The following is a 21,168-nucleotide window of genomic DNA, read 5'->3' as shown; positions in this document are numbered from 1 at the left end:
AAACTCAGCAGCAAGCAGCCGCAGACTACTTGTCTGCCACCAGCAGTCGCTAAGGATTGAGAGCAAATGTGTAAGGAAAATGTAATGAAACAGGTGGAAGTAAGTGGAAAGCGGGATAAAACGCAGCAGCGCTTTGCCAAAGGTAAATTTTGCGAGGCAAACCCAGCACCCTCTGTGAGAAGTAAGGTTCCTGAATAAGGAGAAGGCAGGAGATCCAGCATCGCTAGACCTCGGTCAGTGTTCGGTACATGATTTCACGGAAAGCTGTTACAGGGGTTGGTGAGGTGCTGCAGGGTGGTAAGAAACTGGCTAAAGGGAGATGCCACAGAGGGAACAATCCCCCACAGAAGGAAGCTCCAGAAGGATCAGGCATTACACTGACCTAAAGTTTAACAGGTTCATCCACAATCCTGGCACTAAATTGTGGAGTGTGCTGGTGAAATTTCCTGCTGGCGGGGCTGGGAGGGACAGCCAGGAGAAAGAAGGATCAGGATAGCCTAAAAAAAGATTTACCTGAACTTGAGGACTGGAATAATGTGACGGAATTTCAGGCAACAAGCAACAAGGTTACGTGTTTTGAGATTAAACAATAAATACACCCCATTTTGGGGTGTATAACTGTGACTTATTGGGTAGGACTGAGTGGAGTATACTTGTGGGTCACCGAACGGGCATAAGAGAGTCATGGGAAAGGCAATGGGATCCCACGATGGTGGCTTTCATCTCCGATTTATTATTTTTGTTATTTCTTCCCTCACTCCTTCAGTATATAAGGGACTTTGTGTTCTTTACACTCCAAAACTGATGGAAGGACTAATCAGAGAAGGCTTTTGACCGTGACAGAGACAACAATTGGAGACAACGCTTCTGCTTCTCAGTTTGTGAGACTGCTCTGCTCTCTACCAACTTCTTCCCTCTCCAGACCCCAGCAGGGATGTCACTCTGCCTTTTCGCAAGCCCTTTTTGCCTTCTACCCCTCCCACCTCACCAAAAAAGCATCTGGGGAGGCATGCGAGACAGGGCTGCCGTGCCGGGGTGCTGACGGGGGCCAGCAGGCCCCGCGGGCCCGGCTGCCCTCCGGCCGGCCACGCCGCTGAGGGGACATCGGCCAACGCGCGGCGCGGGCCGGCACGGCCTGGCAGGGACGTGCCGCGGAGGTCGCCCGCTCCTTCCCGCTCAGCACGCCGGAGCTTTGTGAGCCGACACCGCCTCTCACAGCGCCGGGGCCCCGAGCCGGGCCCGCGGCGGCGCTGACCCCGCCGGCGCTGCCGGCCGGCAGCCGCCCCGGGTCCGCGCGCAGCGCGGCGGGGAGGCGGGCCTGCCCGCCGCTCCCCGCCCCATTGGCTCACCCTGGGGGACTCTCCGAGCTCCCCGGCGCCTCATTGGCCGCGGCTGCCCCTTTCCCCCTAAGCTAATTGGCGGAACGGGACGGGATCCCCTCCGGCGGGGGGGGGCGGTGCTCGGGGCCGGGCGGGGGCGGCCGGTCGGTCACCTGCGGCCGGGGAGGCCCCGCTCCTCCGGCCCCGCCGCGGCGGGAGCGGGCGGGCCGCTGCGGGGAGGCGGCGCCGCGGGGCCCGCGGCCGTCAGGGGGAACGGCCGGGGAAAGCCGGAGAAACAAAGAACATGGCGAGGGGAGGAGGAGCCTGCGCCCCCTCCCCCGCCGGGAAGGGCGCTCCGGGGGCGGACAATGCCCGGCCCGGCCCGCCCCGGCCGCGGCGGCGCCTGGGGGCGGCTCGCCTCCCCCCGCCCCCTTTCCCCGCCCCTGTGGCAGGGCCCGGCGGGGGGCTGGGCCCGGCCCCCGCCCCGCGGGACGGGCTGGAGGCGGCGGCCGGGAGCGGGCCCGCTGCCTGCCGCAAGTTTCGCCCGGAGTGGGAAAGTTGGGCGCGGCGCCGCGGCCCGGCGGGACCCGGCCAGGTAAGGAGCGGGCGCGGCGGCCAGCGGGCCCCGGGGCCGGCCCCCGGCGTGTGGCCGGGGCAGCGCGGGCGGGCCGGGGCACCTGCGGGAGCCGGGCCGGGCAGCCCGCTCCACCCGCCGCTGCCAGGTGGGCGCCGGCTGGGGCCGCAGGTGCGGCGGGACGGGACGGAGCTCCGGCAGCCGCTGGGCGGGTGGCCGTGCCCGGCGGGCCCCGGAGAACCGGGGTGGGGGCTAGGAAGCCCCCGGATCTGGGAACTTCTTAGCAACTTTGAACGTTGCCCGCCCTGGCCCCTGTCTGTGGGAGAACCGCCGCCGTGCCGCTGCCCGGGGGCACCTGGCCCGAAACCCGGCGGGGACTGTCCCCCGGCTGCCGGTGCTGGAACGGATACCTCCCGAAATACCCTTCCTAAAATTGCGTGGGGTTACAAACCTACCTGTGGAGAGGTGCTGGGGCCGCTGCCCTTGTGGAAGGAAAACTCTCTAGCCCGTTTCCTTCTTGCACAGAGTGCGATGCTCTGCGGGTCTTTCTCAGCCCTCAAATTATTTTTTAGTTCTGCTCTTGAATAAATAGAGCTTATGTCAAAATGATTACAGTAGTGTTGTGAGGCCTTGGTCAGGATTTTGATCCTTTCACTTTGTACTGGGATGGGAGACTTTTTTTTTTTTTTTAAACTAAGTAATGATTAGAGCATCCAGTTTGAGAGGTGATTTAAATGGATCTGTACTGAGTGTTCAGCGTTTCAGCGTCAGTTTTGAGATGTCTTGAGCTAGCTACCTGAAACTTGGATTTCGAGAAATGTTTAGAAGTGAAAAGATCTATTGCTAGTCTGACTAAAATAATTAATGTGTTCATAATTAATTCTGTTACAGTCCCCACCCTCCCTTCCTCCCCCAGTTTTACATCCAGGCAGCTCAATTGCATATCAAAAGCCTCTTCTCATTTTCATGTAGTAAATTATTAGACTCTCAAACTGTTCTTGCTCCTTTTCTTCTCCCTTCATTCACACCCTGAACAGTTGTAATGAAATTTTGGGGAGAGGGAGAAGAGTGTCTCCATGTACTTGGTTAGACACAAGTAATAAAAGACAGCTTAGCGATAGGAAAGCCAGGAGTGTAAATAGCCATTATTTTCTATCAAAGGTTAATTAGTTATCATCTTTATATCTGCACATGTAAGTATAGGATGGGTAGAATTTTCAGGTGACAGTGGCACAGCAGCTTTGGAAGGTACTGTTACACATCGCCCCAACTTAAGAAGAATATCTCTTTAAAATGTGTTGACATTTAATTGACCTTTGAAAGTTCATTCTGTTAATCATACTCAAAGCGCTAAAGCTATGGTTGACTGATCTGGTATTCGTACATTCAGCCGTGCTCAGCATATAAATTCTGCAGTATAATTGCTACTTATTGAGCAAGAGTTTCTTTTCTTCTCTGAAAATGAGAAAGTTTTGCTTTGCCTCCGGCTGGGTGCTATGGGTAGAGTTGTGAATCCAAATGCTTTCCTGCCATCAGTTGTTGTGGCGGGTGTGGCCTCCAGCCAGGCAAGAAATTCCTTTGCTGAAACGGTGTTTTTCTCCTTCCTGAGGCCGCAAATAGGGCAAGGTAACCTTGAAGGTTACTTTTGTGTCTACTGTGAGTCAAAATGCAATGGCTCACTTTTCTTTTTTTTTTTTTTTTTTTTTTTTTTTTTCCTTTTAAGCTCTTCTAAACTCAGGCTGTTTGGATGGAGAAGGCTGAGTTTAAATAGGTTGATTGCAGAAGACAAAATCCCCTCCAAAAAAGAACTTGGCTCTTAAAGTCAAACCTAATACACGCGTGTTAAAATGCATGCTACTTGCTTTATGGCTGTTGTCCATAGCTTTGTTGTAACCAAAGCTCATATAAATACCAAGAATGGAAGTGTTATGTATGAGGTTGCTATTGAAAGATCTGGGTAGAGATTAATTTCTATTATGTTCACTTTCTGAAGGATAGGTTTCCTGGTGAGGTTAATATTGCCAGCAGTATTTTTTGTGTGTTGAGACCTCTTGTGTCATATGTTGAATTTATTAGTCTGTCTGTTTCCTCGTGTGAAGTGAGGGAAATACTAAATGTTAAATGCAGTGTCTGTGATTCCTAATAGATCATTAGCTCTTTGCTGTTACCATTGAAAACTAATTAATAGCTCTTACTCTTAATTATAAATCTACTTATAAAGTTAGAGCCCTGAGAGTGCTGCTGTACTTTTCTAAGCTATTTTCTCAATGCTGCTTTTGTAGCTGGAATCCCCTTCCCTAACCGTGAAGTCAGATGTGATGTTCAAGCTGCGTTTGCAGTCAAGTAACTGCCCTGCAGCTCTGTAGGGTTAGGAGCTCTTAAACCCCGGGGGGGGGGGTCATCTGGGGGAGTGTTTTCATCAGGGCTGTGTCCACCAACGTGCAAGTGCTTTGAATACTAAAAAGAGATCCTGTGGTTGAGTTTTGTTTATTTTAGTACAATAGATACAAGTGCTGCACATGATTCGTTTCACTGAATCTTTAGAAAGCTGAGTGAGGATAAATACGCCAACAGCATGTCTGTACTTTCTGTACAGTTGACAGAAGGAGGAGGCAAAAAACCCGAGGTAGTTCAAGGGCTGGAGCGTGCAGATGCCTGACCTGCAGCTGCTCTGATGCCCAGTAGCTCAGAGTTGGCACCTGCTCTGTCTGCATGACCTGCAGGGAAAGGTCATGCAAGGTGTCCCCTGGGCACCTCAGAGGACAACTAGCAGAGTGCCTCAGCTGACCAGTGCAACATGTAGAGAGAGATCTGCTGTGCAGGTCGGCTTTTATAGAGGCTTAGGTCTTGGGTCTAGCTGGGTGAAGGAGTTGATCCATTCTATTATCTGCAGTTGCAAACACTGTCCTGGAATGAGATGCCCGAGCAGAGTCCCTTTTTCCAAAGACTCTTTTTTTTTTTTTTTTTTAGGTCATCTTGCTGATTTGGAGGAGTGATTTGAATATGTTGCTCTCCTGGGTGGCAGGAGCTCCTGGGCTGAGCCTCTCCTGTTGAAATTGCTGGACAAAGCATGGATGGCATCACCACAAGGGCATAGGTGTTCAACTGGGATAATGAAAGCCAAGTTTTGGCTTGTGGCCTGAGGCAGACCTAGGGGGAATTTAAAACTGAACGCTTCTTGTCCTAGTGCTTGTATTGTACAAAAAGGTTTCTGGTGCGGCTGGTCCATTCCCAAACTCTTGATTTTATTGTTGGGATAAAGGACAGCTCTGGAAGTTGCACTTTGAAAAGCACATTCCTGTGTGTCAGCAGTTGAGGTGTGACAGGGTGAGCAGGGGATTTGAGAACTGCATGGAGGTTTGGACGTGCGGTACTGGTTCAAGCAGTGTTACAAGGGCTTCAATGTTGGTACACGTACCCACTGGCAGAAAGTTGTATGCTTGAAGGGTAGTAGCAGCTGAGCAAGGATGTTTAAATTTTTATTCATATCTAAAACTCTATCAGGCACCTAAACCCTTGAGGGTTAAGAGGGAGAGTCTTATGAAGGTGGTGGTTGAAGTTCTTTGTATCTGCATTCCTAGATTACTCTGAGGAGGATAACGTGAAGTCATTCACTGAAGATTATGGCATTGCATGAAAGGAATGTAACATCAGGCCATAAATTAGCAGAAACAGGAAAAGCTCATTCTCAACTCTGGTTTGTTAATCCAACCGTTTGCATATATAACCCTTTGCACCGAGAACTTTTACTGCATAAATGTACCTTTTATAATAACAGAACCTACCACAGCAAGTACGTTTTGCAAAGAAAAGTTCCCCCTTCTCTTTTAAATTCAGGTGTGTGGAAAAGAAGTTACACATTTTTCTCTAAGATTATTTTTGCCTGTAACACTTTATGTTGAATAAAACAGGACGATAGCATGGTCTTGATCAGCTTTAGTCCAACAGATGTCTTTCTTCTGTAACCATTTGAAATTTAAAAGAAGCACGAGTTGGAGTGCAAACGTAGACGGGTTTAGTTGCATTTTAACTTGCTTGCCAGTCAAGGTGAGCCCAAGCCATCCTAATGTGACATGCTTGACATAATCCAAAGGGGATTAGTTATTAATACATTTGAGAAATAAAGTCTGGTCTTGCCTCAGTGTTTTTCTTCGATGACACATGTTCAAAATTAAAGCTTTTGTGGCAAGTTGATTATAAACTTTCTTTGAGTCTAAGCAACCGAGAGCTGTTCTTGGAACTGTTGAGATACGTTCTAATAGCTCTGATTTTTAGCTGACTATGAAAGCTATATTTATCCACTGGGGATTTTCTTTGCTAATAAACATCAGAAAATTTTTTTGGACAGGAAACCATTTCATAGGTGTCCTCCTGCCTCCTTTTCTGTCTCTCTTCTGGAACTTCTGGGTAATTATTTCTGCTGATCAGGAGCAAAATGCAGTTACACCACTTGTTTGCATCTGTAGAAGGCTGTGTGTGGGTAGCACTTACAGTAACTCTTTGTGACTTATACTGGAAATTTTGGGTGAAGGTGAGGAAGGAGGATAATTTTAAGTTCCCAATGCCTGAAGCTAACAGTAGGGTTTCTTCTCTCTTTGTGCCCTCTTCCTGCCTGTCTCTGGTCTCTCGCATGCAGCTGTGTTTTAGCCGTTCCAAACTGGGGCTCACTCCGCTTTTTCCTCTCGCAGGACTTTCTAGTGTGTGCACCCTTTGGCATGTCAGTGTTGATTTCTGTGTAGTAGTTTCTTGAGCAGGTTAGTGCTTCCACAGTGGCTTAGCTAGGACATTTATGCTGGTAAGCCCTTTCCCCTTCCTTAGGTGGACGGTCTAATGCTTTCTCCTCTCTTCGTAGGACTGAATTGTTTTTCTCTTTAACTTGGTGGATGTTTTTTCCATGTGCATATTAGCCACTCGTAGCTTCTGCTTCTGGAAAGCTGGGGGGAAAGACCTTTTCACTCTGATGAGAATACGGGTTAAGAAAAATTTGAAAGTGTAACATTAACAGGATTCAGGTTCATGGCCCTGTCAGTATGATGTCAGCATTTTATCCGATAGGTCAGAGTATTTAATTACAAACTGTGGGAACAAGCAAGTGTTTAACTACCTTGAGGCTGATGTTCAGCCTCATGCTGTTCCCTCATGCCATAAGCCTGGTCATACGCAGGGAAAGGGGAGGCTGCTGGAAATAAATGAAGAACAGGACTTGAGTAGGTGTATTGCCCCAGTCTGTATCTGTGCAAAGGTTAATGCATTTGCTGCACATGAACTGAGTTTTGTTCTTTAAATGTTGCTGTTAGGTTTTACTTGGGTAGTGCTGTGAAGAAACAGGCTAAATTACTTTAGCACATGGTGGTGTTAACAAAGTTGCTTTTTGCACACTTTTAGTGGATGTGTTGCTTGACATGGTACCCAGAAGTTCTCTTGCTTCTGGCACTAATTTCTGGTAACGTTCAAGTACCTTCGGGACAAGAGTAATCAATGCATTGTACAACCTCATGGGTAAAAAAGTGTAAGTGGAAGCCTTGCAGACTCTCCTGCAGCATCTGGGACTTGTGCAGTTCACTATGGAGAACACTAAGTAAAAATAGTCTTGTGGTCAGAGGCTGTATTTGTTTTCATCAACTGGAGATGAAGGATAAACCTTATGATTGTGCTAATTATTCTGAGAGTCTTTGTGTCCCAATTGTGTGTTTGAGCTCTGTGCAAGAGGAGGAGTGATGGGAAGAGAAAAATGGCCTTCCCTGTATTTGCAAGGGAGTTGGGACAGGTGCTGTGTCCTAGCTATGGGCAAGCAGAACTGATTCCTGCATTGATTACCTGACCCTGAAATCAGAAATATGAGGGTAAACTGGTAGCATGTGAGGTGTGGGTCACTGGACCAACGCAAGGATCAGAGTTCAAGTCCCTACTTTTCTTCAGGAGTACAGCAGGGTATAAAATATATTCCCTGGAGATGTGACTTCAGAGCAAATTACATGTCCTGAATAAAGGACATAAGAAATGTGAGTTAGGAGACAGTTTGCAAAATACAGGACGGAAGTGTCCTAGAAATTCTTGGGGGATGTTGGGGCAGAGGTTTGTGTTTGAAGATGGTTCTGGTCAGCCCAAACATATGTTTGCTCCTGTGTGCCCGGATCTCTGATGTGGACCACTGCTGCCTGTGGTGTGTCCCCTGTGCCAGAGGCTTGTTCTCACTGCAGCTGTACTTCACTTCCCTTTGAACATGGACAATAAGGCTGAATAAGTTATGTACTACAGGTAGATTGTTCACCCCGTTAAATCTAAGTAAATGTTCTTTGCTAAGCTTGGGATCTGGTGTTACGCTCTCTTGGGTAATGCTTCTTCTAAATAACCATGAGAAGGAGTTACTGCCATTGGGGGCTGTTTTCTTGTCCAATATACACTCTTTATTCTTGTGTTGACCCAGTACATGGTCTTTGTATTTATCTGAAATAGAAAACCACCGACTTAAGCATTCTGCATTGGGAACTGACGCAGTGATGCATACTTATGCACAGCTTCAGGCCGGTCACCTACTCTGCTCCACGGTGGAACAGCAACCGGCATGGCGCTTGGCTCTGCCAACAAGTAGAGTAATGCTCTGAACCAGCCAGGCGTCACCCACTTCTGCCAGCTGATACGAAAGGACAGCTGAGCCTATTGCACCTTCCTTTCTGGCCAGTACTTCAGGTTTGTGGGCTTCGCAGTGATGCCATCGTGACACTGAAATGTAGAGTAGTAAACACCACTGTATCGTTCACTGATTCTATAGCAGAGCACAAATATCGCTGATATCCCTCCTTAGCCTTCACTTGTTGCTAGAGCTGGCTGATTGACGGAGAAGATGTGTTTAACAGAGGCATCCTCCTTTCATACGGTTGCATACAGAACTGGTTCAAGTACCTTCAAAAGGCATCAGGAGTGCAAATCGATAAATAATACACTTTGAGTATATACATTTCAGTTAATAAACCCTACTTACTGCATTTCTTTTGCTTTTGTCGTGTGCTCATAATTGAGATTTCAGAACTGTCATGTGTGCATTCTTTTTCTACAGATTGGTTTACTTTAGTTCCCCTTATTGTGTTGTTTCCATGCTCTTCTCTTCTCAATCTCTATTTCTCTATTTCTTCGGTTTTCTCCTAATAATCTGGTTCTGTCTTGTGTGTGTGTCTGTCCGTCCATCCATCTGCAAGGGGGTTCTGTATATCCCTTTTCCTCCAGAATGACTGCGTGAATAAATTCCTTCTCTGTCTTAAAGGCTTAACTAGGAGGACTCTGGGGATTTTGCTTTTCTGAAGTGATGCTCAATCTCAGATTTATTGTATGGTTGGTTTTCGGTTGTGTAATCTGTACATTTCTTAAGATAATAAATGGGAGAAGTCGTTATGTCTATCTCTGGTGGGAAATTTAACTACTTCAATATAGGTTCTGAATACTTATGCTGCTTTAGCAGTTAACCTTTATCTCCTCTAATTGAGAGACAGCTGCATTCAGGAGTAATATGTCACTTTAAACACATTCTGAGTTTTAAATGACTGTACCAGAAAAGGACATGGTTTTAATAATGGTTGTTAAAAGCTATCTGACTTCTTGCAGACAATCCTAATAATGAGAACTATGTTATCTGAACTACTGAACTTCTGGAATTACAATAACTTCTGTTCATGTGTGTGATACAGATTCCTGGAAATCTGAGGAGCAGTCTTTGGCGGCCGAAGAATGCAGTTCTCCCCGGAGGTGTGGGTATCTCTCATGAAGGCGACTGAAGTAGGATCAGCTGGTATCCAAGAAGTAAGTTCTTGTTTTTTTCTCCAGGTATATTTCTACTGAGGTGCGCCGTAGTATTCATTCACCTGGATGGATTAAAAGCTGGTTAAAATCCCCAATGATTAGACATTGGGGAGAGACTCTTGGGAAGAGGCTCAAGAAAATGCACTACCTGTTGTTCATACTTTTACCAATAGTTTTGACATCTCGTTCCCAAACATTTGGATGTTCTGTATCTCATTTGGTGCGTAATTTCAACTGCTTGTCTGCAACTGCCTGCTCAGCATGGGGAGCCTGCTTCTTCAGGCATTTTAGAGTGAGTTCAAATGCAGTTGGGAGAATTGTGTTCATCGGCAACAGTTGGAGATACTCATGCTGTATCATAACAGCTGTGAACTTGAGTTCATGTAAGTAACATGTGCTTAATCTTCCTGTACTGTCAGTGACAGGAAGAGGAGGAATATATTTTTCCCATATTTAATGATGATCTTAAGGTTTTTGACAAGCAAATTTGAAAATGTATACTACAAAGCAAGTTAGGAAACAATTGCCACAAGTTAAGTTTTTTTCAAGTTCTATGCAGCTTTGAATTTGCATTTTTATCTGTTGGTATTCCAGTGTTATTCTAATATGATTAAAAACTAATTTACCTGTCTGAGTTTGCATATTGCCTCATCTGTATGGGAGGTGATAGAAAATGTAGAGGCCCTGTTTTTGAATTCTGGCAGCACTTGGAAAATTTTGGTTTAGTTGCTTTTTTTTGTTTGTGTGTTTTTTTTTTATTTCTCTGACCAATAATCCATTCATCTGGCTTGGAAAATTCAGGAGAGTGAGAGAAAAACAGTTGATTTTTTTTTTTAACTGAACGGTGCTTAAGTGCCGCCAGTTTGCCCCTTTATCCTTCTGTGACAGGAACTGTAAATTCATGAAGACATTGAAAAGTTAGAATGTAGTTCCTTTTTTCTTACTTGTATTTGTTCAAAACCTTACCAAGATCAGCAAGTATCAAGCCCTGTTGATTGATATTTGAGTCTTGGACACTTTCTGCCTAAACATCTCTATAAGCAATACTGTACAAATTAAAAAACAGAGCAGTAAAGATAACATTGCATTCTCTTGCCTAACAGTCCATACTGTGTGATAAAATGCCTCACAGTTTTAGATTGACCTTGCCTTGACTTTCATACAGATATAATCTGTTTGATGTCTTTTAAAAACAGAAAGGAAGCCATACCTGGAGTGGAATTGCACATTGTTGCTGACATAATGTCCTTCATCTAATTAAGTCAAAGTAGTAGGATTTTATAGTCTCCCTACTTTTTCCCCCTTTAAGTTGTAGATATTAGGCTGGTACATTTACAAATGAAAGGCTAATCTGTGTTTCATGACCAGGTGTCATTAAGCTGGAATCTCTTCATTCTGCAATCAGTGATTTGCATCTAAGGATTTTTTGTTGCCTTTTTTTTTTTTTTACAGTTCATATAGATTGTCTTGCAAGGGGACTATTTGTGCTTTTCTTAGCTGGCTTGTGATAAACAAGATGGAACTTGCCGGAAGAGGAACTCTTTTTTCCTTTTTTTCAAAACTGTCACTATAGGAAATATATTTTCTTACCCTCCTGTCCTGTGGTAGACCTCACACGGGGATGTCACTACCTCCTCGTATTGGCAACTTTGAAGTTGGGCACCTCACTGAGAGTTTCATAGCTTGTCATGGTAGCTCTGCTAAGGAGAGGGCAAGTGGATCCTGTGGCTCTGGCGTGGTATATAGATGCCAAGTGCTAGGAATTCCTGGAATGTAGAGTTGTGCAGTGCTGATAAAGTTTGCTTTGTTTCCTTAGTGACTTGACCCATTGAGAAAATGTGGTTCCCCAGGAAGTTTTAATAGCTCAAAGTTGGTATTGAATAAAGGGAAAGGCCCCAACATAATTCTGCTTGTTTTCACCTGCTGCCTGAAAGATTAATTTTCTTAACCTTAGTATAGAAAATATAACCCTGAGTTTTGAAAGTGATTTATAGAGATCCTTCACACTTATCAGTTTGAGTAAATACGCCGCAGGATTCTGCGTTCCAGCTACGGTCTTTTCATAACCTACTGGGTTTACAGTGCGGTAATTTCATTTGGGGGCAAGAAAGTTTCAAGGAAAAAGCACCTTCTAATTAGAGTGATATAATCACTCTGCTTGCCTGCTGCGGTTTCATATGACTTCAGAAAAATAGTTGAGTGATTAATCTTTAATTTTCCCCATCATTAACTTAATAAGGAAATGGGAGATAGAATGAAAAACAAACAGCAGAACTGTACAACCGGGACATTATGCCAAATCTTTTTGGCTTTTTCATTTGGTGAGAAATGCCATTCTGCCAACTACGTGAATTGTAGCAGCAACTGGTTAGCTCAGATAATTTGTAGAAATCTTCTAACAGGTTTGAACTTTATTGAAGCCTTTGCAGAGCTTGCTACGCGACTTCCTCCCTCTTCCCCACAGTCCCCTGTGGGTTGGGTGGGTTTTTTTCCACGATTTTATTTGGAAGCAAACGTTGCGTAAACTAACTTCTAATATCACATAATTCCCTCGCATCCACTTTTCTATGGGGAAGGAAGCCATACCAGACACTGTAGTGAAATACCCTTAGAAAGGGTTTGGTTCTATTTTCGTGCTGGTTGCTATCTTTAGTCACTGTGCTGATAAGCAAACTTAGTTGTGGAGTAGTGCAGTTTTTGTAATGAATGTGACAGGATTGCTCTAGTCTCTTGGAGAACAACACAAATGCAATAGTGGAAGCAAGTTGCTCTTTTCATATGTTTTTATTTTAATTCTTACTGGATGTAAAATAGGCAACATAATTCTAGAAGTGTAATGCTTGAACAAAAAATATGCCTGGCTGTTTGCAAATCTTCCTCTGGAAGTCATACTTTATTTCATTTGTAAATACTGATGGAAACAGTCCCGTGTACATCTGCAGGCAGCAACACAGCAACAGAAGTTGTAGCGATCTTAACTAACCTGCTCGGAGGCCTCTGCATGTTAATAATATAAAGTAAACAGCTGAGGAATGTGTATTGCTGTTGACAGTGAGCGACTGTAAACATCCTCGACTGGAAGCTGTGAAGCAGCAGATGGGGCTTTCAGTCGGATGTTTGCAGCTGCCAACTGCCACAGACGTCAAGAAATGTTTGACACCTAAAGCATAGCTGTCTGTTTAAAACTTCTATATGGTTTATCACAGACATATGAATTTAGGCCAAACTTTTCTACATACTGCTTAATCTTTCTTGTGATGTCTGTGTCTGAATGTCTAGAAGTGAGCCAATCTCTGGTAGGAAAAAAAGCAAAAATGGAATCAATTAGGTTATATTTTTAACTACAAACTCAATTGTAAGTTTTCAGAGGTGAGTTTCCATTCAGCTTGCTTGGCTGTACAGGTTGCTTGGCTTTGTTTCTAGACTCCGCTAAAGTTTTACAAGATTATCACGCACGTTTAGCATCTCTGCAATGGTTCATTTAGAGTTTGAAATCCTAAGACTTGTAGGAAGCAATCACTTACAGGAGTTCTGGAAACTAGAAATGCACCAATTAGAGCAACCGTGGAAAAAAATTATAAAATAATTTTTCCTGGAAGAGGCCCAAGCCTGCAAAATGGTAGGGAGGTCAGGGACATCTCATGCAACTGGGTTCACCTCTGATGTATCATAGCATCTCAGCTGTTTGAGGTTCAGTGATCCTCCCCCTTCTCCCTTTCCTTTCATTCTCCTTCCCTCCTCCCTTTCAAAAAAAGAGGAAATGCTGAAAGCTGATTCATACTTTTCTAGAAGTCAGTTGAGACAATTTCAAGACTCCAGTCCTGCCAACTAGTTTTATGTGTGGGTGGACTGCTGTGCCTTAAATATGACCCCAGGACAGAGAGAACAGTGTATGTGACTGGGATGATATTTAACGATGATTGCTATCATACCAGAAAAAGAGCAGCGAGGTTGTAGCGAAGTGATTTAAGTTGATACTGAAAGCACTTGTGTATTCACTCTTGAGAGAAGATATGCATCTTGTTGGTATGTATGTTAAATATCTACGCTTTGGTAAAGAGAGTTTTGTTGTTAACTTGTTTTTTCTTGTCATCAGTATCTTTCTTTCTCAAATATGTATGCATGCTCATATAAAAATATGAGGGGACATAACCTAAATATTAATCTGTCCCTTTACATTTTACATAAGATACAGATAAGCTAAGACTCTCTGAAGTTTCTGAATTTTTTTTAAAGGAGCTAATGGCCTGGTCAGAGTTCTTATAAAATATCATTGACGTGTAGGTAGCTAAAGTGGTATCTACAATGTCAAGAAAGCATGCTCTATATTTGAGAAAACCACTAATCCATACTTTGCAAACAGCTTTCGGTGTAGATTTGTACACTTGCCATAGATTCAGATTACATTGTATTTCAGTAGTGCTTGAAGGCTCCTGTTAGGTTTAGCACTGTACATCTTGCATGCTTTGCCGTCTGTAGTAAGGTACGAGCTCTCCTGACAAGGGATTACAATCTAATTCAAGACCAGTGGCATCAAAGTGGAATCCAGATGACGTGGGCAGGGGACAAACAGGAAGAGTGAGAGGAAAACCAGGGGGACAGAGGGATGGGCTTAGGGGTAACTGTCTGTGTGGCTGAGTTGTTAGGTCTTCTGTCTTCCTCCATTTTAATTAACCAGTCTTCTTAGCCAGCTATTTGCCCCGCTATAAATATCTTGAAAGATGATGGTTTGGTTGGATGGTACATGGATTTGAAGTTAGGACAGACACTGATGAAGCTGTGTTTTTAGGTTGATCTTTTTTTGTAAGTACAGCAGAGGGAGCAGGTGAAATGGGCAGAGGTTTCCAAAACCCTTTTATTGCAAATCTAAAACTCTGAAAAGCTTGTAGTGAACTCGGAGGAAGGAGAGTCAATATGAACACAACATTTGACTTACAAGTATTGCAAACCTAGCAACATACTGACTGAGTTCAGGGCCAAGGCAAATGTCAGAGGTAGGGCTTACATTCATTTTAGAGTAGCTGAATTTTCTGTGAGTATCTACAGTAAAAGAGAAATGGGAATTACTGACAACAGTCAGATTATATTTGTGAATGACAGACACAGGTGTTACTGTTGACAAAGTAGAACAATAGTTAAGAGATGTGGTTCAACAAATAACAAGTTTTTAGGTGAGTGCTTTTGCAGCTTTTCGGGGCTTAAAACTGGCTTTACTGACAACCCTGAGAATTTCCTAAGTGACCTTGTAATGAAATTCATGGAAGTTGGATGCACTTGAGAAACACTATCTAGGCAGAGGATTCTTGATGTAGTCTCATCGTCTGGAAAGCTTCGCTATATATTTGAAGAAGAGGATTGAGCAATAGGAGAGAACTTGCATGGGCAGAGTATTTAATATCAAAAGCATTAAGTGCCTCCTGTGAAGATTTACATATTGATAATATTTGTGCTTTGGCAGGAAATTCTTTCAATACCCATTCTATTACTCTTCTTCCTGAATTACGTACTGTCTCAAAGTTCAGCATGTTTCCTCTTGGAAAATGTACTAGTATGTTGGGACTGTTTGCTTCAGCCTCTAATCTCACTACATGCACATGAGTTTTCTTCCAGAAAAACAGCTTCAGACATGTAACCCGCTCTTCTGCCAGCTACCTCTTAAAACCTGCTAGGGCCAAACTTCAGAATAACGTTAGAACAGTGGTCCTTAATTTCTGTCTGCAGTGGAAGCCGGCTGCTAGCTTTGTGTTACCCTAAATGCTGGTGTATGTTGTCGTACCTGGTACTTGTTGAGGTCACCGTCTCAGGTGGAAGGCAGGGTCTTGCTTTTAGGCCCTGGCTTCTGGATTTGGGTAGGTCAAGTCAAGCCTCTTTTCATCCCTCTACTGAATTAATGGATGTATTCTTAAGAAAGCTGCTTCCCTCCCCGGCCCTGTTTGAAAGAGAAGAGCAGTTCTCATCTGAGGGGTCCTGGTTTTGACTTTGCAGAAGTTCTGTCTGCCGGCCAGGAAGAAGGGAAGGAAAAGGGGAAAGTCAACCAGCGCTATTTACCCGTGCGTACTGTTTATGGAAATAATCTTTAAAATGACGGGGCCGCTCTTGGAAAAGGCACAATCTATCTGCCTACATATGCACTTGTTATGAAGAGAATACAGTTGATGATGTGAATGGAAAGCTTTCAGTACTGAGCTGTTGTTCCTACTCAAGCCACACTCAAAACCATAAATTGTTCAGATACATGCTTTAACTCTTTGCTTGAAAAGTGACAGTGTTAAATAGCTATGCTGCTTGGGGAGTTTTCTTTGTTAATGATATGTGAAATAGGCGTTACACAATGTGCTTGTTTTGTTTAAAAACACAGTAAAAGAAGATGAACTAATCCTGTAGCTCTACAACAAATCTGAATTGGAAAGGATGACTCTTTTGAATTGAATTGGGCATATAACTTTTTCCCCTTTAAGCAGTAATTTATAGACCAAGATGCATGAAATCACTCCTTTTTTTTTGTACTGATATATAGACTGTTCTGTTTTTTTCCTAAAGCTTCCAAGAGTTATTATGAAACAAATAAATGAACAGAGGATATGAGAAGAAAGCCACGTGCCGTGCAGTGACAGAGTGTTTTTCCAGATGATGGCTTGAGGCATCTTTTTAGCTGTGGATGTAATCGTAGCTTCTTTTATTTAACAATACTTCTCTTGATTTAATATGGATAGCCAGCATTTTGCTCCGATTCAGCCTTCCTGTCATTGGCACTTGATTTTTCTTGTGAGTAAATTGGAGATATTTTCAGTAACTTTGTCTTGTGTTGCTGAAGGGTTTTTTTTTTTCTTCCCCCTCTCCCTTGTATACCCTTTGATTAAATACATACCTCCTTTGATAATGCAGAGCATAGAAAATTAACTCCAGAGCTTCTGCCTATAGCAAGGCAAGAACATCAGTGGAAGAGAGGGATATTGCTGAGAGGTTTTTTTGCACTCTTCTGGGCATCCAGGTGTATTTCAGTCAATAGTTGGTCTTTCAGCATCTGCCTGGAGGAGTTCTAAGTGGTTCTGTCCTCTTCATTGCACTCCTTTGTTTTGTTTTTTTTTATTCTTGTCTCGTATAAGGGCAGAGGATTTGCTTTTAGTGCTCCAGGATGCTGTGCAGAGATCTCTTGTCTCTTTGCTTTCACCAGATCACTTATCTCTGCCTTCCTCCCCTGACTCACCTTTATTCATTAGATGCAACTTAAACTTCTTGCTTTTGTCTTCAAGGCCATCACAGCTTATGCATGTATTAACTCCCACATACAGTTGTCCTGTAATGCTATTCTCCATTACTGGCTTGAACTTTTTCTATCTTTTTCAAACTTTTTTTCTCGATTTCAGAAATAAAAGGCTAATCAGTCAACAACCTTCCTAACTACTTTGTTGTAGTAAAAGCTTTGGGGAGAGTTTGTGCACTCTTCTGAAGGCCGTAGGCTGTTAAGAGATCTTCTTACAATAATGTTTATAGTACTTTTTTTTTCCCTTGCCCTCATCACCTTCTGTATACTTTGGGAGTAGGATTAATATTTTCTTATTGCAGTGTGGATTTTGCAGAGTTGATAGCTGCATTTCTGATGTCTGCTGCCATTTCTGGGGAAACTGTCTGCTTTGTCCTGTACAGAATGGTGAAAATATTTTATATCCTCCAGAAAGGTTTTCACCATTCTGCACAGCAACATGTATATCCTTTATGTTCCTTTATATATATTTTTATATATGCTTGAAACTAATTATATTAAGAAATTGTACAATACAAGGCCGATATACTCTGCCGTGTATTTTTTGTGTGTACATAAGTATACATACATACAAACATATATCAGCAAAGCCAGAGACAATATGGTATGAAGAATGGAAGAAAGAGGCAAAGGAGGCTGTGCAAATGGCTCAGTTTTTTCTACCTGTTGCCTAGCTGTGCATGCTGAGCAGAGTAAACAAGCCTTGTGTTTTAGAATGTCTTAATACAATTAGTTTCAAGCACTCTAGCTGTGTTTTATTTGCAACATTATTCCATGGAATATATGCTCATCTGAAGCTCTTGCTCTAAAATTACTGGTTTAAAAAAAAAAAATAAAGCAACTGAATATTTAGTAAGAACAAATGCTGCTGTTCCGTTAGAGCAAGGATCATCTTAGTGTGTCAGCAATTTAATGTATGGAGGCTAGAATGAACCGTGAGGTTCCTATATTTTGATTGTTGAAAGCTATGTAACCTTAAAGCCTTTCTGCATGTCTGATGCAATTCTGGGATTCATAGCAGTGATTAATTCTATAGCTATAAATGCTTGTCATCAACATCCTGAAATATTTTCAAAACATACGGAGGGGTTTTTAACAACTTAAACTAAACAGTGGTGACATAATGGAAAGCCTGTGTGAGACACATTTACAACAGTACTTACTATCTCCTTTAAATGGTATCTGCTATGAGGGTTTTTTGGTCTTTTGTATGAATAGTGATGTCCTTCGAGCAGTAATTGGCACTTCTATGTAATGCATGGAAAGCAGTGAAAGGAAGGAAACTAGCTTAGGCCCTAGACTTACAGGGCCAGACTCAACTAGGAGCAGTGGGGAAAAGGGTATAAAGCAACACTCAAACAGCTCTGCAGAGCTTGTTAGTTGAGGCCCAGGGCTGTGACCCTGCAGATGTACAGCTCTTTGACCAAAGGTGGCCCTGGAAATGGTATAGAAGCCATTTGGCAGGTCACATAAATACAGGTATCTGTGAATCAGCTAAGTACCTCAAAAATGGTAATGAGCAATTAAGCTTCTTTACAAAGAAAAAATAGGAATTACATTCTGAAAGTAAATATGGTGGTGTCTTAATGTGGAAAACCACTAGAAATGTGATTTCTCTGTCCCACAGTGGGTTTGTATTGTGATCATTACCTTTGAATACTCTGTGAGGATCTAATTGTTCATGAAAGTTGGTAAGAAATACCCATGGAAAGGATTCACCTTGCTGAATTTACTACAGCTGTGGTATAGTTAAATATCATAGAATCATAGAATGGTTTGTGTTGGAAGGGACCTTTAAAGGTCACCTAGTCCACCCCCCCTGCAATGAGCAGGGACATCTTCAACTAGATCAGGTTGCTCAGAGCCCCGTCCAACCTGACCTTGAATGTTTCCAGGGATGGGGCATCCACCACCTCTCTGGGCAACCTGTGCCAGTGCCTCACCACCCTTAGCGTAAAAAATTTCTTCCTTAGATCTAGTCTCAATCTACCCCCCTTCAGGTTAAAGCCATTCCCCCTTGTCCTAACGCCACAGGCCCTGCTAAAAAGTCTGTCCCCATCTTTCTTATAAGCCTCCTTTAAATACTGATAGGCTGCAATAAGGTCTTCCCAGAGCCTTCTCTTCTCCAGGCTGAACAACCCGAACTCTCTCAGCCCTTCTTCACAGGAGAGGTGTTCCATCCCCCTGATCATTTTCGTGACCCTCTTCTGGACCCGCTCCAACAGGTCCGTGTCTTTTTTATGCTGAGGTCTCCAGAGCTGGACGCAGTGCTCCAGGTGGGGTCTCACCAGAGCAGAGTATAGGGGCAGAATCACCTCCCTCGACCTGCTGGCCACGCTTCTTTTGATGCAGCCCAGGATACGATTGGCCTTCTGGGCTGCGAGCGCACATTGCCAGCTCATGTCCAGCTTTTCATCCACCAGTACCCCCAAGTCCTTCTCGGCAGGGCTGCTCTCAGTCCCTTCATCCCCCAGCCTGTATTGATACCGGGGGTTGCCCCGACCCAGGTGCAGGACCTTGCACTTGGCCTTGTTGAACCTCACGAGGTTCACACGGGCCCACTTCTCAAGCTTGTCCAGGTCCCTCTGGATGGCATCCTGTCCCTCAGGCCTGTCGGCCACACCACTCAGCTTGGTGTCATCTGCAAACTTGCTGAGGGTGCACTCGATCCCACTGTCTGTGTCATTGATGAAGATATTAAACAGTACCGGTCCCAATACGGACCCCTGCGGGACGCCACTCGTCACTGATCTCCATCCAACGTTGAGCCATTGACCCTTACTCTCTGGATGCGACCATACAGCCAATTTCTTATCTACTGAATAGTGCACCCATACCTCTCTAATTTGGAGAGATGGATGTTGTGGGGGACCATGTCCGAGCAGGACCGTTTTAGGCTTACCTTAATGAAGAAGGAGAGGCCCTTTTATGAGACAATTTATATGATTTATTTTAGATATGCATTTAGGAATGGGATGACTTGTCCCCAGTTGCCATACTTATTTCTCTCCTTTATCTTCAAAGTCAGTCTAGGATAACTAGCTCAGGTGTGGGTATCTTGGCTTACAGAAGTCCGTATGTGGTCAGATGAATACAATCTTTTGCTCTCAAAGGAGGAAATTCAAAAGGTAGAAAGCTTTTGAACAAAACAAGGTGAAAGATGAAATATGAACAGAAAAAACAGAGCGCTTTGGAATGGCTTATAAAAATCTTACTAGTTGTGGAAGAATCCATAATCAAGGGAGATAGTCAAAGATAAAATGGCTGAGAACAGGGGTGGAAACGGCTATTAAAAATACTCTTTCTCTTCCTCCTGCCACCAGAAATCCCTAAATAGATGGCTGTCAGCTTTTATTCCATGAATATAAATTAGCAGATAATGAAGCAATGTATAAAATTAGTAAGAAAATGACATGGATGAAGGGAGGACAGCTGGACAGTTGGAGAAAGAAAGATTTTATTAGAAACAAAAGTAACTGTAATGTTGGTGCTCCATGACCAGGTAGAAGTCATAGAGCAGTGCTTAAAGACTAAAATCCTCGATAAGCTTGTCAGGTATGTGGTTAAAAAGCTAGATTTTAGTCAGATACAAATGTTGATGGCATTCTTTCCACTTTAGTAAGCCAGGAGGATGTTTAACAACAGCTATTAAAATATGACATAACTTAGAAAATGCCAATAACTTGTATCAAGGAGTTATAAGTAATATGAGAAACTCTGTGGATTGCTAATCTAAAATTAGAGTACTCCAGATTACAGATAGAAACTTAATTTGTGTCAGGGCTTAACTGGGTGAGTAGAGTGTACGACTGCTTATAGGCTGTCAGCTTGACATAGTTTTGGACAGAAGTACTGAAACAGGACTTGGACCAAAGTAGGTAAGTGGAGTAAATAATACTGGGAAATGCAACCCATCTAGTGTGTTATCTTTTTATTTTATTTCTTTTTAAGTCGGGCAGATTAGTAGCCTCATACAAATGCTAGCCTTTATGCTGTGTTTCAGGATATTTGATGTGGCAACCCAAACATCCTGATGGGAAAAAAAAATTTAACATAGTAAAAAGTCTGGATACCATGTATCAGAGGGATTAAATATTGTTGAACAGATTTAAAACTATAATTATGAATGGAGAATCATTGAGTGGTATGTTTTCCTGGGGTGGGAAAGGTAGGCATTGATTCTTTACCTTATCTTCGTTTATTTTTTTTGTTGTTGG

The 21,168-nt window shown here is 43.5% G+C and overlaps 1 long non-coding RNA gene across 1 annotated transcript in view; it reads left to right on the top strand.

Moving 5' to 3' along the window:
• The first annotated feature begins 1,836 nt into the window (after positions 1-1,836).
• The window catches only part of LOC143157881 (uncharacterized), a 56,655-nt gene continuing 37,323 nt past the window's right edge, over positions 1,837-21,168 (top strand). Inside the window, exons 1-2 of the long non-coding RNA XR_012994864.1 lie at positions 1,837-1,914; positions 9,576-9,687. This is a non-coding gene — a long non-coding RNA (uncharacterized LOC143157881). The remainder of the gene's footprint in view (positions 1,915-9,575; positions 9,688-21,168) is intronic.

The sequence above is a fragment of the Aptenodytes patagonicus genome, chromosome 3 (assembly GCF_965638725.1).
Source record: "Aptenodytes patagonicus chromosome 3, bAptPat1.pri.cur, whole genome shotgun sequence".
Taxonomy (NCBI): domain Eukaryota; kingdom Metazoa; phylum Chordata; class Aves; order Sphenisciformes; family Spheniscidae; genus Aptenodytes; species Aptenodytes patagonicus.
This window is presented reverse-complemented; position numbering and strand designations above follow the sequence as displayed.